The following is an 18058-nucleotide window of genomic DNA, read 5'->3' on the forward strand; positions in this document are numbered from 1 at the left end:
TAGCAGCACTTACAATATAAAATTAACACGATAAAATAGCTTTAAAATCTGGTGAGAATTGAAACGCCGCCAGCTCCCTCTAGTGATAAATACTTGAATTACGCAAATTCCTATCTAAGAGTCATATAGGTAGTCACATTAAAAAGAAACACTATTTAATAATAATTTAGTAGTAAATTAATAAATTATTTTTAATGCATTATTTGTTATTATTATTATTATTATTATTAAATTAATTATTATTAATGCATCATCATTAATAAATTTATTTTTATCAATAATAAATAAATTTAATAATAATTTAATAAATTATTATTAAATTTATTTTTATCAATAATAAATAAATTTAATAATAATTTAATAAATTATTATTAATGCATCATTATTAATAATTTTTATTAATATTAAATAAATTTAATATTATTTTAATAATAAATTAATTATTGTTAATGCATTATTATTAATAGTAAATCTATTTTATTAATAATAAATATATTTAATAAACTGAGAGCTGTGTAATCTTTTCTACCAGAAATTCGACTTTTCATCCAGCTAATGGCAAACCGACAAAAGAATTCACACAATTACTGATTTATTTACACACCTAACTGCATAACTAAAATCGCAGTGTACTGACTATTATATGATTGATGTTCTTTAGAATTACATTTAGGTATTCTTAAGAATTATATTTAATCTTTTTTTATCTGAAAATAATTTTTCAGATAAAAAGACTAATTCAACCGCTGAAATCCTTAGCCTGAGGCCAGAAGTATGAAAAGAAACCCATGTGGTTCCGTTTATATTGAAAATGTCCCATTGTTGTTAAAAAATTCATTCCTGATAAATTTTTTCTAACGAGTCAAGCAACACAATTATTTCTCGAAAAAAAATTGTTTAGTGGGAAGTAAAATCCAGCCGTTAATTTTAACGCCATAATAACAAAGCAAAAATAAGTGGATCAGCGCCATCAAAGTAAACATCTCTGCTGCCACGCGTTAGGTGTAAATAAACTGTTACCAAACGAGGTTAAATTCAATAAACGAAGTTTTACGTTCAGATTACGTGGTTTATGTTGCATTAAAATATTCTATAAGCAGTACTGAAGTCATTAATTCTTAGTGCAGATTTCGTGGTTGGATGGAAAGATAAAAGATTCTCGCTACTTTTCATAGAACTTGTAATTAAGCAAATCCTTCTAATCAAGACTTGAATAAAGAGTTCCTAGCTGCCCATAAAAGATGCCAGATGAATATCAAAACACCAACAGCCCAGAGAAAGACAACAGTAGTTCACTAGGAATAAGTTCGAAGTGAACAAGTATTCCCTTTTAAGAATATTTGGCCGTTCTGAAATAAAGTTTGGTACTAGTTGCCAACAGAGGGAGCTACAAGGTTTCTTTTGTTAGAATTAGAATGTCAGCATTGTTTCTTTAAGATGTTTTAATTTATTTTAGAACAAAGCGTGTTACAAGTTACTAACAGAGGGAGTTGCGAGCTTTTGTTCAATGTTTTGTTTTGTTCATGTTTGGTTTTTATATCTTTTAAGTTAAACTTTTGCTGAAAACACGAAACTGTACAAAAATAAGTCAAAGGAAAAGGAAATCCCAAGCTGTTACAATCTGTAATCATTGTGGTAGTCGATATAAACCTTCTTTTTGTTATATGACACGTATCTGGCGATTTACTGATATGTACTCACAGCTCTGTCCATAGTGCAGCATTTAAAAGAATTGAAAGATTCCGTGATGTTATAACAATGGAGAATTCACCGAGCAAATAAGGTTTAACAATAAACCGAATGGATAAGGTTCATATAAGTTTATTTCGTGGTTCAATAGAGTCTATAAAAAGAGACCAAGTAAACAAACTCCTCGTGTGCTTCTAGCGCCAGTTTCCTGTTAGTCCAGACTTTGTATGGGAGCATTTTTTCTCCCTCTTCCTTCGAAACGTAGCGCATTTCTTCATTTTCACAGTTTACTCAAGTCCAATCCCTAGTGATTCTTCCATCTTTCTTTCACTTTAGATCTCTTTTTCAGATCGTCTTTCACTGCACATCCTTACAATTTTCTGAAAGAGACATTGATTCCATACCGTTCTTTGTTTCCAAAATCCCTTCAGGCGCTGTCTCTCGTGCAGTATCATGGAATGAGAAACTCTTCAAAAATAACAAGCGGATCTGGGTTTTTTTTTTTTTTTTTTTTCTTTTCTTCTTCGTCCCTTGGAAAAGATTCCCTGAGTTCTTTGATAAAATGTTTTATCTTCAATCGTGATATAATCATACGAAGATTGTTGATGAGACCGGAAGTGCTGTTGCAGTATAGCTGCTGGACGCATGAATGGGTGGACTTAATGGTGAACTGGAAACACTCAAGTTTCTGTGTGTACCAAGTGTAAATTAGAAATAGATTCACTGCTTTCAGGAATTTAAACTTGAAATTTTCATCCAACTATGTCACATCTGGATTGATTAAAACATATTTTGGTTGATTAAAACAAACTTTTAGCTACAAACTTAAAATGTTTAAAAATTCCTACTAATAATAATTAAACTTTATTAATTCATTTACTATTATATAATATCACAAAATGATTATAATAACTATAACCACAATAAGTATTGTAAATATAAAACAATATATAATAAATATCCTCCGCCACCTTGAATAGATGCATGGACTTTATCAAATGGAACCAAACTTAATTATTGAAGAAAACACTGTCCAAAATGCGAATTCCGTTCGAATTGGCATTTCTTTTATCATTTTTACAAAATAAACTGTGAACATTTTGTAAAGATCAAACAGTTATTCGCTTTAAATTGTTAAAGTTTCGTATTTCTGGAGGACCATCACGTTTCAAGGTTTATAAAATCTTTTAACCAATCTTTTATGAATCTAAATACATTTTCAGTTGAATATTCGAGTTTCATTTAAAACGTTTACCTTGAATGAATGGATGAAATAAGCAAGGGAAGATATAACGTGTATGTTTACTGCAAGGGGTAACAGCATAAGAAAACAAGGAAGATCCATTGCTAAGGGATGATCTAACGAATAACATGACAGGACATGTTTGGAAATGTGTTATATAAAACAGCTTATTCTTATAAGAAAGGATCTCTCGCTCTCTTTCTTGATTATTCAAACTTAGCTGATTAGACAGTTGGCTGCCACGGAATTGCAGTTCATGTCGTTTAGTTGCAGATTAGATGTATAACCGAATCTGTTTCTTCAACCATAGATGGTATGTTGAAAGCATACTTAGAATTAACCAGCTTCATCTTCAGTATATTAACAACCTTAACAGCTGGAAGCCTACTAATCATGTATCATTTTAATTACAATGCTTTTTTATTATCTGCGTACCCCCATAACACGAATTAACTGGCAATTCTATCATCCTGTTCTTGTAGGGAGTGATTTACATTTTATGCAAAAGGGGATGGCCGTCAACCCACTTAGAAAAACTTAATAATGGCATCACTATCAAGTTAAAATTCTCTGAGAAATTTATGAGAATCTGTAAAAGTGCAGTAGCAGTAAAACAAGCTGTGTGAGGCTAATTACAGAAAGCATTAATAGGCTTTATCTTAGAAGACTTCTTATTATATCCGTCTATCACCAGCCGCTAAAAGATCTTATCAAATTCTCTTTAATTGCTCTCCATCCTAAGGTTAATTAAGAGATAGCTCGAAGAAGTGAGTTTATGGGTCGTTTTCTGGTAATGTACATTAAACACATGATAATGTTCCTCTGTATTGATGCACGAAAAGCAGCCTTAAATTTCTCGAGGGTTTTAACTACGTGATAAGAAATAAACCGCATTAAAGTCAATAACAGAGATGCAGCACGCAATATATTTATAGATAATCGCCCATGGCGTTCTTTGTTGGAGATTAATGATTTAAGATATTTACCACATACGAGAGGCATTTCAGAATTTAAACTCGTTTTAATAAAAGATGGCGTCGTTAACGCATGATCTGTGTAGTCCATGCAACTAGTATATGGGATGCAATCTACGCAGATTTTCAAAGGCGGGAAACTACTTTTCACTAAACAAACAACGAATGCAACCATCTTGCTATCATTCAGGATATACACACTGTCTCTCAAAAAGCATCCGAATATTTTTAGATCTTTTAGATCTTGTCATGGCACGTAGAGCTAAGCTGACTGATTTTGAGAGGGGTGTTGTTTTCGGAAGTCATATTGCTTACGTCGATTCGTGCAGTTTCTGACAGCCTGAACCATCTAAAAGTCGACTATCGGTCTTATTACAAAAGCGGAAGCTTTACAATACCACCACCACCATCCGACAACGCACAGGAAGATCACTTCCGTGGTCGCACTAATCAATATTACGACATCCTTGCAAAACATCAACCAGGAGTGAGTTTAAGACGTCAACAGAGGTTGAGACCTGTACGTACGGAGCTCCACAGCCTGTTTTCATAGGAGAGAGGTGATGCATAATCAAAAATATCACCAGTCACAATCAGTGGACTTGACTTGTAAGATGCAGCGAATGATGAATATTACTACATCCTGTTCTGATGGGATGTACTGGTGTGAGTGTAGAGGATACTGGAGTGCTTTGCACCACAATGAAGTTGAAAAGATGTGGGCTGCGGTATGATGCTGTTTCTCGCGGTATTGCCTAACGCTTTTGATATTTGTGTGGGGAACCATGAAAGCAGTTGTCTACTTTAACATTCTAGAGACTTACATACTCTCTAAGCTGTGACAGTTATTTGCACAGACCCAGGTTTTTTTTTCAACAGGATAATGGCCCGTACTGATTGACAATGATTCATTGATATGAATGTGCAGATCTTGGAATTGCTGACGAAAACTCCGAATTCACATTGATTCCTGTCCTATGGAACGACTTGGAACAACGGATGAGGGAAGCCTGATACCAACACGTCCCACACAACTAGCTCAATGGGTCACTGTTTCACCGGACGAATGAAGATCTACATCTAACGTTGGTGGAAAGCCTACCCAAGGGAACGGAGTGTGTCACAGCAGACAAAGGGGTGTGTGTGTGTCGTGGTATCGCTGGTGGCTCCTAGGTATTTGCCTATCTCTACCTTGTTCATCTATAACGGTGCAGAACAGGTGCAGAGCGGGCCAGAAAAAGTGTTGGCGCTTGTGTATCAGCCTAATGTGCATGTGTTCCTTGTACCAGGCCACCAGGGAGCAGCCAACACCAGGGCAGCTGCTGCCCAGGCCCGTCCCTAGGCACGAGGCTGTTGTTATTTGGTTTTTAGGAGCATTAGCAACTAAGGTAATATTGCTCCGAGGATATGCGGTGGTCATATCCCTGACCTTCCCGTATCCTCCGTATTTGGTGGTGACGGGCTCGAACCCCGGTCTAATCAAGAAGCGTGTGCTACGCACTTTTGCTCCTTCTCACCTGGCTACGGAGGCGCCCCCTTAGGCACGAGGAGTCTGGCCTGGGAACAAAGGGATACCCACAAACTATCAACGTGAGTGGCAGTGACATCAGCGTTAAGTTGGGTTCCTCGCTGGTAGAACGTGGTTTTGTTAACTGTCCGCCCCATATGGTGTATAAAAGGCCTGGGTTTGAATCCCATCAATGATGCAAGGAACTTTTAAGGGACATTTTTCACATTGTGGTTGCGTTAATCTGTCTCAGGCGACGATAACAAGGTCTTTTCTCCAGGCAATCCATTTGTTTTTCGTCCAGCAAAACAGGACACTGACCAGATAATAGGCGCTATTAAGAATATGATACACATGGGTGGATGAGTGTGTTCTCTCGGTACCCTCAATATGAAATATTTATGTTACATTTGGTTATTTTTAGAATTTCTGTCAGTGTAACTAAGGCCATCAGATCTCGATGCATAATGCCTGTAAATTTACTTTATTCTATGGCTGGCTTGTTTCTCTTTGAGGAATGAAAATCTCAACTAATCCTCGCCCAAGGCCCTTATGGGTGGTAGCACAATTACCATCCTCTCCACACTTAGCGAAAAAAAACTTAGTTCGAATCCCGACATTGAAGCGAGGAATTTTTATTGATCCTTTTCACGGAGCGGCTGAGTTTATTGGTCTCAACCGTAGGCAGTGGTACTTTTTTTCCCCCTGAAACTCGGGTTTTTTCGTCTAGCAAGCAGCAAATTGACCTAGAACACACGCAATTTTAGAGACATTATATACGGACAATATGGTCTAAGTTGCTGATGCGCCGAAAACCATACTGCAACCAATCTCACCCGAGACCGTCTAACTTGTCACAGTGCGACAAAGCACTGGAAAGTGTTTTTACAACCACGACGGGAAATATTTTCCATCTTCAGCTAGCGACTGAAGGATCTAATCCAGGCCTATTCACTGCGCTACAGATAAGGCTTCTTCAGATGTGTCCAAAACTTCAGAGTTGTACGTTTCTCTGGGTCCTTAACTAATTAGAGAGGCGATTTGAAACCAAGATGAGGTCAGGATCGAATCGTTCTTAAAGGATAAGTAAGACCGTGAGATGAAATAAATAACTGTTCGATCATCTAAGCAAGGAAAAAACTATCTAAACAAATAGTTTCAAAAGTCACCGTTTCTCAATGACACTCAACCTTTCTTGAACAGTTCAGTAACTTAAATAAAAAAGAAAACTCTCATCCTAGGACCATCCGAGAATCACCTCATATATCTGTGTATTATGTCCATAAATTGCGTATGTTCTCTGTTTGATTTTCCTGTTTTGTTGAACGAAAAGCCCGAGTGTCTTGGGGGAAAGACCTTGCTATTCTTGCCTGAGACCGGCGAACTCAGCCACGGGGTGAAAAAAAACCATAAAAGCTCCCTGCGTCATTATCAGAGCTATAACCCGGACTTTTTTCACCAGATGTGAGGAGAACGGTGTTTATAACCACTGTGCTAACAGCGAAACCCAGTAACGCTAATTAATGTGGTAATGAGTGCTATTACTCAAACAAAAACCAGCAATGGTACCATTAAAAATTGTAGATTGCCAATTTCAATTACCGCTCACCCATGATGTTATTCTCCTCCAATTCTCGGTAGTGTATCTGAAATCATTACAAGAATAATAATCCTAATAGACTAAAAGGAGAAAATATGCAATCAAGTTCGTCCTAATAACAGGGCTACTAATAATTTTAGCAGAGGCGTATATTTTTCATTGATTTTTAGCTCTCGCTTGTATTCGCGTTATTATCAGTTTAATTCCCTCCCAATCCTTTGGAAACCTTGAAAAGTATTTTTATTTCTTGCCGGAGTCAGTTTTTAACAAAGCAAAACTAATCGTCAGAGGATTTTTTTCTTATTTCATGCACAGTCCTGCTCGCAAAAGTTAGCACGAAACAGTAATAAACTAAGTCGTCAGGAGGCCTGATGACAGTTTTATGCTTTCCCATCCTATATCTTTTCGCGCCTGCTTTAACTTATCTTTGTCATACCGTTGGCTATAAACGACAAGAGGACCTTACCAACACTCGCAACGCCTTGCATAAAATTTTAAGTTAACGTTCGTACTGCAATAGCAGATTTCTGTCGACATCCCATTACCAGCAACTCAGCCAGGAATCGATCCACTTGGAGGAACCTTCGTGCCTAGAGAGAAAAAGAGAGAGAGAGAGAGCAGCATCTGTACATGCACATAGAACTAGTCTGTTTGTCGTCTACCCTTGACAGCTCGCATTTCTTTCGATAATAGGATGCGCAGAACTATTAATTTTACAAGCGTAACTGTGCCCCTCATCCCAAACATTGGTCATATACAATGTATGAGTGAAGATTTTGGCGTTCTTCTCTTCTGCTGAGATCTGCCTCTCCCTGCAGAGGAGGGATGATGGAAAAAAAAGAAAGAAAAAAAGAAACTGGAAGGTGACATCTCAGAAAATCCTTTATCCCAGCGCATGCGTACCCACGAACTCTATTTATCCAATGAATTCTTGGATATAAATCATTGTTTAAGTTACCTTCGTTTAAATTGAGATGCTAAATCGGCAATTTTGTTATCTGTTCTCACTTATCGTAGAATGTAAACAGATGGAATAAATCAATGCATTCAGTTTACACACCTCTATGCTGACGGCTAACCTAGATACGTTCCTATTACTGTTTTTTTTTTCCAGAAGAAACTTCGATTTTCCGATAGTTAACATCGGAAAGTGTCACATTGACTGGGAACAGACGCCAATCGCTTTCTGAAACTTAACTTCCTTCGAAATCATAGCCCAAACTTCATTTTTCTGTATATGAGAGCATTATACGATTGAAAATAAGCTAAGACCTCTTCTCTTTATCTTCTAGTACAACAATCGATCGATAGATGGCGTTTAATGTTGGATATCTATTTGAGAGATTCGCTGACACCTTGGTTCTTTTACAAGACATTTCTCGAAGATAGTTTGAACCGAATTTTTGATAATTCAGTACCGGCGATCATCTGCAAATAAATGAATATTTATCATCTATGATAAATATTCAGCAATTTCTCAGGACTTGTTTTAAATAAAATTTCTGCAGAATCTTCGTTGGTTATCCCTTCTCCATTATCTGTTTGTCACTGGTGGCACGTGGATATGGTACAAATCGCTTTTCTATTAGCCAGCAGCCACAATTCAGTAGTTTATTACTCTAAGTTAGCAAGACCTCTGGATTTCTTTCTCGCTACTGTCGTTCTGGCGACATGGATTTACAGTGAGTTCATTAATCACTTTTATTCGCCTCAAGGTTCGCTGTGGGGACAACTCAATCGAATTTTCGATTTTTTTCGTTTATTAGAGCTTCAACTGAACTTAGGAATTTGCATATCAATGTACTGTACACAAGGGGGGGTTGCATTTACCCTCTTGTTTTCTTAAGTCTTATTAAAGTGCCAAAGTTTGCAAACAGTTCTTAGAACCGTTTTTCTTGGTCAGTGCCATCGATGCCATCCTTGTAAAGGAGAAAATCCCAAATCGTTTAACTGCTCGCCTTCGTAAATTGGACAGCATCAGAGTGGAATCCAATAGGTTCTAATCACTTCGCTTTTCTATTTTCTTCTTCCTGGAAGTTGAGATGGCGATCTGCATCTCTCACACAGCACGTTTCTAATGATGTTCGGTCGAACTTGTTATTTTGGAACCTGTCAATTGAACAGACGTACATGTCGTTGCCATGGTTATTTGAATTTTATATCATATTGTGTTCTTATCACTTTCCTCGCTTATATTTTATATCACGATGAGAAACAGCACAAAATCTGAATGAGATTTCGTTCATATCGATTTCGATTAACATTTATTTCTGCATAGCACACCATAAAAAGCACGCACTTTACAGACACAATTCACCAGTGCGTGTCTACTATTAATTTTCTAATGGGACAGTTTGTTTGGGCATGGGTGTTTGGATTTTTCCACTAGGAAACTATAGGCATTTTACCCAAATGTACTTGCTGCATCGTAGCGTTACCTTTGTTTTAATTTAACAATCTTACCCAAACCACATCACAACAGTAGGATCAGTGTTGAACAATTACCCCAAACTGACTTACACTCATGAGCCAAAACATTATGATCACCCCCGTGTGGAGGATCGGACCTAGAAGTGACATCACCGACTATCGCAGCATACATAGTGATGACACAGGTAGTAGCAGTCAGTTCTTCTGTACGAAGAACGTGCAATGGCGAAAAGAAAAGACCTGGAGAAATTTGAGCGAGGAATGATTTGAGTCGTTAAGAAGGCGGGGACGAGCATCAGTAACCGCAGGCATTGTCAGTTGTCCGAAAGCCACCGTAGTGAAGGTGTGGTGGGAATGGTCTAAAGAGGAACATACAACCACCTAAGGTGCAAGGAGGGGGAGACCACCACCACTGGTTGACAGTCAATGTGAACGGCAGCTGGCGCGTGCTATCCAGAACACCTGACGGCTCACGAGCCCTTAGTAAACGGCAGACCATAATCAGGGCATACAGAGAAACGCTTCCGAGCACACCATCCAGCAGATGCACTTGTGGGTAGGCCTATGGAGTAAGCGACATGTTCATGTGCTCGTGTTGACCGACCGTCATCGACATCTTCGCCTGCAGGGGGTACGGGAGTACCATTCCTGGGCATTGGACGACTGGAAAAAGAATCCCTTGGTCTTGATGAATTAAAGTTCCAACTGCACCATGCTATTGAATGAGTGCGTATTCGTAGGCCAGCAGGTGAATATCTGCAAACCAGACTGCATGATTGGACAAAAACAGACTAGCGGCGGTGGTATTATGGTTTGGGAAATGTTTTCGTGGATATCACTGGGTTCCCTCACCTCCACTGAACACACTCTCACCACCACATCTTACTTCTGCATTGTTTCTGACTGAGGTATTACCCTTTACTGTTAACTGCTGTACTGTTGGGACTACTCAGTTTTGAGTAAAAGTTGACTTCTTCATTGTGACCACAATTACTGGTTTAGACATATACTTCCTGGATTGGACTTCTACTGAATTTAAATCTTCAAGATGGACCTACAAGTGTCAATTGGATTCTTGGAGGTCATCACAACCTTATGTTGGGAATTTATAGTGCCATACACCTTCATGGTATTGCATTGTGAACAAATTGACCCTAAATGAAGGAATCGGAAATAATTGTACATCAACATTGTTCAGTGGTACGGCATTGTAAATAAGTTGCGGGGTTGCCAGAAAAGTTGGCTAGGACCGTACAGTACAATAAACAACAACAACAAAAAAGCTTCGGAATTGTTTCAGACTAAGTTTTGCCCTACACGGTAACAGTGTATCCAGGTTGTTGTTGTTTGGTTTTTAGGAGCATTAGCAACTAAGGCCATATTGCTCCGGGGATATGCGGTGGTTATTCCCTGACCTTTCCGCATCCTCCATATTTGGTGGTCACGGGCTCGAACCCCGGTCTAATCAATAAGCGTGTGCTACGCACTGCTGCTCCTGCCCACCTGGCTACGGAGGCGCCTGTATCCATGTGAGGTTGTCTTGAATCATTCCTGTCCGAGTATTTCGCGTGTTCCACTGTCTTCCAAATTCAATCGACATCGATCCCATCGAATATTTTAGGATGTGGAGGAACGCAAGGTTCCCCAGTCCACGCCAGTGCCTTGTTCCGTTGCCGAATTCCGGGATATCCTTCTGTCCAGCTGGTCCTGGATAACTGAGACCTTCGGCAATCTCCTGGAGTCGATGTCGCTCCGAGTGCAAGCGGTTATCACGACGGCAGGCAAACCAACAAGCTACTAGGTAGGTGGTCATAAGATTTTGGCTCATGAGTGTATACTTTTAAAATGAGACCGTAAAGTGTATGGCTTACAGTTCTCGTTTCTGTTATGGTTTCATGTTATTCGATTCATCCGGGAAGGAGGTACAGGGAAGATCCCAAAAAAATTCAAAATGATTAAAACTGATATATTTTCAGTTTTAATCATTATAAGGGCTGTTTTATTAAAATTGTTTAAAATAAAAACAAAAATGTAATATACAAGTATAATTTATATAACAGTTTTGAAAATGCAGTAATTTAGTAAAATAAATATGTTTCAATTAATCTCACTTATTAGCATACTTTCCAAAATAGAAAGCGTCCCTATGTAACTGAGGGTATTCTAAGTTTCACTGATCGGGGGTGGTTAGTATTTTAATTTCATTCTGAAGCGTAATGGTGGTCACCCAAGTTATAAGCACCACATATTTAAACTTCTTTGTTTTCAGTCCCACACAAATCAAATTAAAAATGGAGAAGGTGAGGGGGGATCAAAGATATACTTAAGATCAATTCATTTCGATCCCAAGGCTTCAAAATAAGATCAAAGCAGGTTCTATTTATCACTAAATAAACTCCTTAAGTAACATTTTCCGGCGACTGGACTATTTACACTTACGAATGTTTATAATTGTAAAGAGTTTGGAGTACAATGAAAAGAAGACACATTTTTGTATTATACTACCCATCAATGTGAAAGATTAAGTTTTGTATTCAAGGTTTTAATACTTCGTCTATGTTTGGGAAATTTTTTCTGTCTGCTTCTTGCATTCTGGAAACAAAATGAAAACTTGAAGTCATATATTATTTCTAAATTTTCTAAAGTATGCCGTATAAAACGTTTAATTTTTTCTTCTTTTCATAAGGAATTTAGCTATATATGGGAGAACAGAAACTTTTTCAGGGGTATTCGACAAGCCTTCAAATATTAACCACATAGACACAATGCTAGAATTATCTATCACACCATGCAATAGGTTGTCATATGGCAAATAACAATGGACTATATCCTGTGGTCTATGGTTATGCCTTAGGCTGTTGTTGTAGGGTTTTAGGAGCATCAGTGAACAAGGCCATATTGCTCCATGTTGGACGAAAAAGCCGAGTTTCTGGGAATAAAAACCATGGCGCCCTCGCTTGACACCACCTAACTGAGCCACGTTGTGAAAAAAACCGATAAAATTCCCCACGTCATCGACGGGACTCGAACCCATGTCTTTTCCACCCGGTATGGGGAAGGTGGCGATTCTACCAACTGTGCCACCTACGAGGGCCTTGCCTTAGGCGGTTTATATTAATCTCTACTAACAGAAGTATAACTTCAAAGTGCACGCGTATATAGTTTCTCGATGGGACGTACGAAATATTCAAGGAAATTCCAAACGGCGAGTTGAGTTCAATGCTCTTCTTTTGGTGTAATGATTACTTGGCACCGATAAATAATTTGAAAAGGCCAATGACGTACTGGATGTGTTGCGTTGCGCAATACCTTCCAAATGGTGTTAGAGACCATCCCTCCACGTGTAAAAGGTTTTGATTAGCGTGGACGGTTTCTTTGATCTCGTACTGAACTTTGAACAACTAGAGAAGGTCGGAGAAAGACTTTCTTAAGCTGTTCTGAAGACAGCCCAAACAACTGTTCAAGTTATAAAAGCTAAATTCATATAGAGAAATTTCCAACAGTAATAAATAATTTCTGGATACGTTACATGTCATAGATAAGGAGTGAAAGCAGCTGTCATCCACAATGAAATTTGCTATTCGTGTTATAAAATCGCAGTATCTCTAGAATTCATCATTCATTACAATATTCAATCAACGGTAATACGCGCAATCCAAAATTGCACGCTTTAATAACAATATGTTTTAACAACGTTATAAATACTGCAATACCGTAAACAGTATTTAAAAGAACATTAAAAATAATCCTATTAGGGGAAATGAGATTTATCGATCGCTGTTCAAGCTGGAGAACCATTTCCGTTTAATATCGTTGGCGCAGGCTTCCCACGAAATGACCATCACCACTGGCATTCATTAGTTATGCAAATCATTATCAAATTCTCCATTTTCTCGGTCAGAGTTTCGCTACTTATACCCTATCAATATTGCAAATATTAATTTAATACGGTTTAGCAAAAGTTTCGTATTTAATCACCAATTAAAATCGAAGAACGTTCCTCTCTCGTGGGATTCGGCTGTTCGTTAATTTCACTGAGCGTTAAATAATAGATCGTTGATATTCGTAATGACCTTTCGATGGCCAAATTCCTGCGGAATATTAATGAATAATTTGAAGCGAGTCCCTTTACAAATATTACAACATCTGTGACCTCTTCTCCGGAGGATTTTTATCTTATTTGCGATCTCGTTTTCACCATCTTTTCAGATCTATCTTCTAAATATATCCGAATAAAATTTTCCATTTATTTCCTTATTTTTTGCATCTAAAAATGCTCCGCTTAGTTTCGTTCGTCTTGATCACATGAAGATAGACTGTTCACTTCAGGAAGGGGAACCTTTTGTTGTTATTCTGAGTTTGTTTCGTGCGGTTTTCCTTGGTGTCTGAAGTTCCGGTCAGGTCTGCTCTTTTTTTTTGTCTCCTACCGCTAATGTTCACTAGCTTCCGAAGATCATTTATCCCTGTTTTGTCATCACTGGGACAGTGCAGGTTGTGATATCTTACTGGTTCTCCCGTCGCGAAGGTCTTTCCTGTACCGAGAACTTTCAACCCAAAAGTCTTTTATTGAAACTATTTAAAAAGATTCATTATTTTCATAAATTCTTCATATAACTCTCTGTTCACAATTCACCAAAGATAAGACTGCATCACAAAAACATACTAAATTACCCAAATATGTCGTTAAAGCACAGTTTTCGAGGGCAGTATGACTGTATGAGACGTAGGCAGACTGCCCTGCAGAGAATCTAGGGCCTCAAGAGCGTTATTCTTCACAAATAAAGCAACAGCATCATTGCCTTATACAAAGGGATAATCACCCCCTTATCCCTACTAGCAAAATTGCTGAATATAATTGACAAGACCCCACGACCTGCTTTGACAGCCTGTCTGCAAACTTCATATCTGACTGCACAATAACCCCCAGGTCTTTTTATTCTTTACCGCCCTGAGTGTAGTACCACACAGTTGGTACCTTTCTCTGGGGTTGCTTCTACCAATATGCAGTATTTTGCATTTGTCAACGTTAAACTTCAGTTGCCACCTCTCAGCTCATCTGCCCAGCTTTTCCAGATCCTGTTTCAGTAGCATACTGTCGTTACTGTCATTAACAACCCTGCCAACCTTTGTATCATCTGCAAACTTGGACATTAAACCTGATATACCTTCAACAATATCATTAATAAATACAGAAAACAACAATGGGCCCAACACCGAACCCTGGGGGACTCCACTAATAACATTAGTCCACGAAGAGTAGTGTCCATTTACAAGAATAATCATTCCTTCATAATTATACCTTATTTTTTAATAAAAGACTTTCATTTATTAAAATGTCTTTAATTATAAAAAAATACATGAAAATTAGTTCAGAACAAAATAATTTTAGCTTGTTGTGTCCGTAATAATATTTAAAACTAACTTATATTTAAAAAGTTGAGTGACGTAGGATATTAAGAAAACAAAAATGTATCTTTGAAATTTCAGATAATTTTTTTATATAAATATTATTTCAAAAATAAATATTTATATAAAAATATTTAGAAAACATTTTTATAAAAAATTAATTGTCACCAGTAAAAAAATTAAAAACAGTTTGTGCCATATAAATTTATGATTAAAAAAATAAATGTATTTTTAAAAAATACACTTTTTATAAAAGCTAATTTCTATAAAGAATATCTTTATGAAATATTAATGTTTCATAAATGATATTTCACATTCATAACATTTATAATATTGCAAAAATTTGTGTAAAAGGCGACCCTGCGAAGAATCATGGGATCCAAAACCAGTACGTATGATAACGTCAAAGAACAGTAACGCTGCTCAATAGCAAAGCGAGCCATCTGTGAAAGCATGAAAGATATCTCAAAAACTATTTCATAGGAGAAAAAACCATACTACCCTCATCTGAGACCGACTAACTCAGCCACGTTGTGAGTAAGGCCCATAAAAATTCCTCAAGTCATCAACCGGATTTGAACTCAGGTCTTTTCCACCCGGTGTGGGGAGGACGGCGATTCTACCAACTGTGCTATCCACGAGGGCCGAGACAGTGGGCTACAAGAAGACAAGATAATACTAATATCCTCAAGAAACTATGGACGCTATTGTTTGAGTGGAGTATTCTCAATTATAACTTCGATTTCGTGGTAATGATTTCATGCAGCCATTCATTTAACAAAAAGAAAACTCCTGTCTGAAAATTAAACTCAAGCGTGCATAAATTTTCCGAATTTCATTCGGCAAGTTGTCAGAAAATTAAAATTTGAAATCGGCGAATGAAGCCCGTAAGATAAATATGACACAGTTCGTAGCATAATCCGGAGGGTTGTCTCCATTATAGTTATTGCACCGAGTCAATTCTTTCCGGTTCTGCTCTCCACTGATCAGTATATGATTTTTTCCAGCAGAGAGCCAAGAATGTTTTAATCAAGGATTTGTGCCAATCAGCAGCGGGGAGAAGCGAGTTTCAGGATGGTTGGTTCCATCACCAGCGAGACTATTGATATTATCCTTTCGTCCGGTAACATATTGCCTGTCAGGAGAGGAGTGCACGATCAGCTGCTTAGATGATTTTCCTTAAGATATTTAGCTGCTGACGGCTGAACTGCTGACTCGCTCGCCTCAGTAGTGGTGGTAACCACTGGGAGGCTGTCAGGAAAAGCGGGATTTTGCGTCCGTGACGACATACACTTCGTGACGGAGTGAAGAATTTTCGTGACCTCAAGAAAATTGTTTTCCTATTCGGTAGATAGTTGAACACTAATTTTAATTTCATACTGAAATCCTATTTTTATATTAAAGCGCTTCGAATTAGAATTGAGTAATCTATAATTTGGAGTAATATTAAAAATAATTCTAAATACTGAATATTGATTTCTAAACAATTCCAAATTCTGAACTTAAGTTATTTCATTTGGAATCACTTGAGTTCCAAATGAATAATCCAAATGAATTATTCCAAATAGAATCAGTTGAGTTTCAAATAAACGATTCCAAATGGAATCACTTGGGTTCCAAATGGAATCACTCGAGTTTAACAGTTATAAAAGTAGTGAATGATGAAGATTTCCTTAATAATGATGGACATAAAGAGTAAAAGGCATACACGATTTATGGAACTATTTAATGCACACATATTATTTTGAAAAAATATTAATCTCATTTGCGTTTTCTCCACACATCTATCTCCGTCTATCTACATAAAAATTCTTAGTTAATTAGTAAATGTTATATCATATATAATACTCTTAGAGAGGGCATACAAACGCTAAACACCTCCACCGTTAACCTTTACTAGACACATTGCCAAAAACTATATTTTGGTGGCAGCAAGTTCAGAGTTCCTTTACCCGTATAATTCAGTTGCAAAGAGACATACTTAGTTTTGGATTTCTGTGTATGAACTATAAAGATACAAGTGCAGTTGGAAATAACCCTCGCTTTGTTATGAATTTAAAAAGAAAGATCGAGATTGCGATATTAAAACTTATTTTTCATCGCGAAATAAAGTTTCCTTTGACTGAGAGGATGGATGGAACGTATTCTATTACAAATCTGGAAAAACTAAAAGTTAAATGGGATATTGTTTTCTTTCGAAGTAATGCGCAGACCAGAAAGCAGTATGAGGCGAATTTGAAGCGAGCAAAGATAGCAACCACCTTAATTGGCTATGACATAGAGAATGAAAGAATTCCTTCGTATATATTGATTGAATGCTTCTGTTTGATGATGTAGTGCAGGAATTTTCACTCAGTTATTGGAATGCATTGATGAAATTCCATCAAAGGATTTATTATTGACCCGATACAGCGCAACCGGGGATGCTCAAGCGGAGATACTGCTTCTAAGGAAAATCTTCGAAGATCGGAGCTAGAAGGTAGTCAGATAAAGATTGATTAACTTGAAAAAAAGAAGAAAAAGAGTTTAATAATTAGTTTTAGGCTATCACGAGGAAAATCTTTCCCTTTTATTTAATTTTTCATAATCTAGCTAAAAAGATGCATTAAAGCTACGAAAGACGTGGCTATTTATGAGTTGGGAAATGAGGAATTTAAGGATAACTGGGAACAAAAGGTGTTTCTTACAAGGAATAACAAATTAGTTCTGGCAGCTAAGACCAACATGAGCGAAAGTTCTAAATACGTTACAATTCTTATCTTAGTTTTTAGCTGCTGATTTTCTATTTACTTTGTTCAATAATTTTCGAATAATTACTTTTCTGCGATCATTTACAAGGTCCTAAACAACTTTTTGCACGAAAGAACATTTTGTCTTTTATACAAAGAGCATCTGATATTGTCTTAAGCATTATTCTTATTATTACTATCAAAGCTATTCTCAGTTATTGATATTGGCAAGGTGATGCAGTGTTATGCTCAATAATAGCATTCTATTCGGTGAGAACCGAGGATTCTCTATATACATTATTTTTACAGGGACTGTCTAGACAGACCCTCTAAAAATACTCTGTTCTGAGACAAGCAAAAGTGGAACACACTCTTTTACAAACTAAGGGTTGGGATAGAATAAATCAAAATACAATCTTAGTGTGGGCTCTTTTTAAAATGAATATTACCTATCCAAATCCGATATTGATCTGTGTCAAG

The sequence above is a fragment of the Mastigoproctus giganteus genome, chromosome 3, assembly GCF_048544385.1.
Source record: "Mastigoproctus giganteus isolate SK-2022 chromosome 3, ASM4854438v1, whole genome shotgun sequence".
NCBI classification, from domain to species: Eukaryota; Metazoa; Arthropoda; class Arachnida; order Uropygi; family Thelyphonidae; genus Mastigoproctus; species Mastigoproctus giganteus.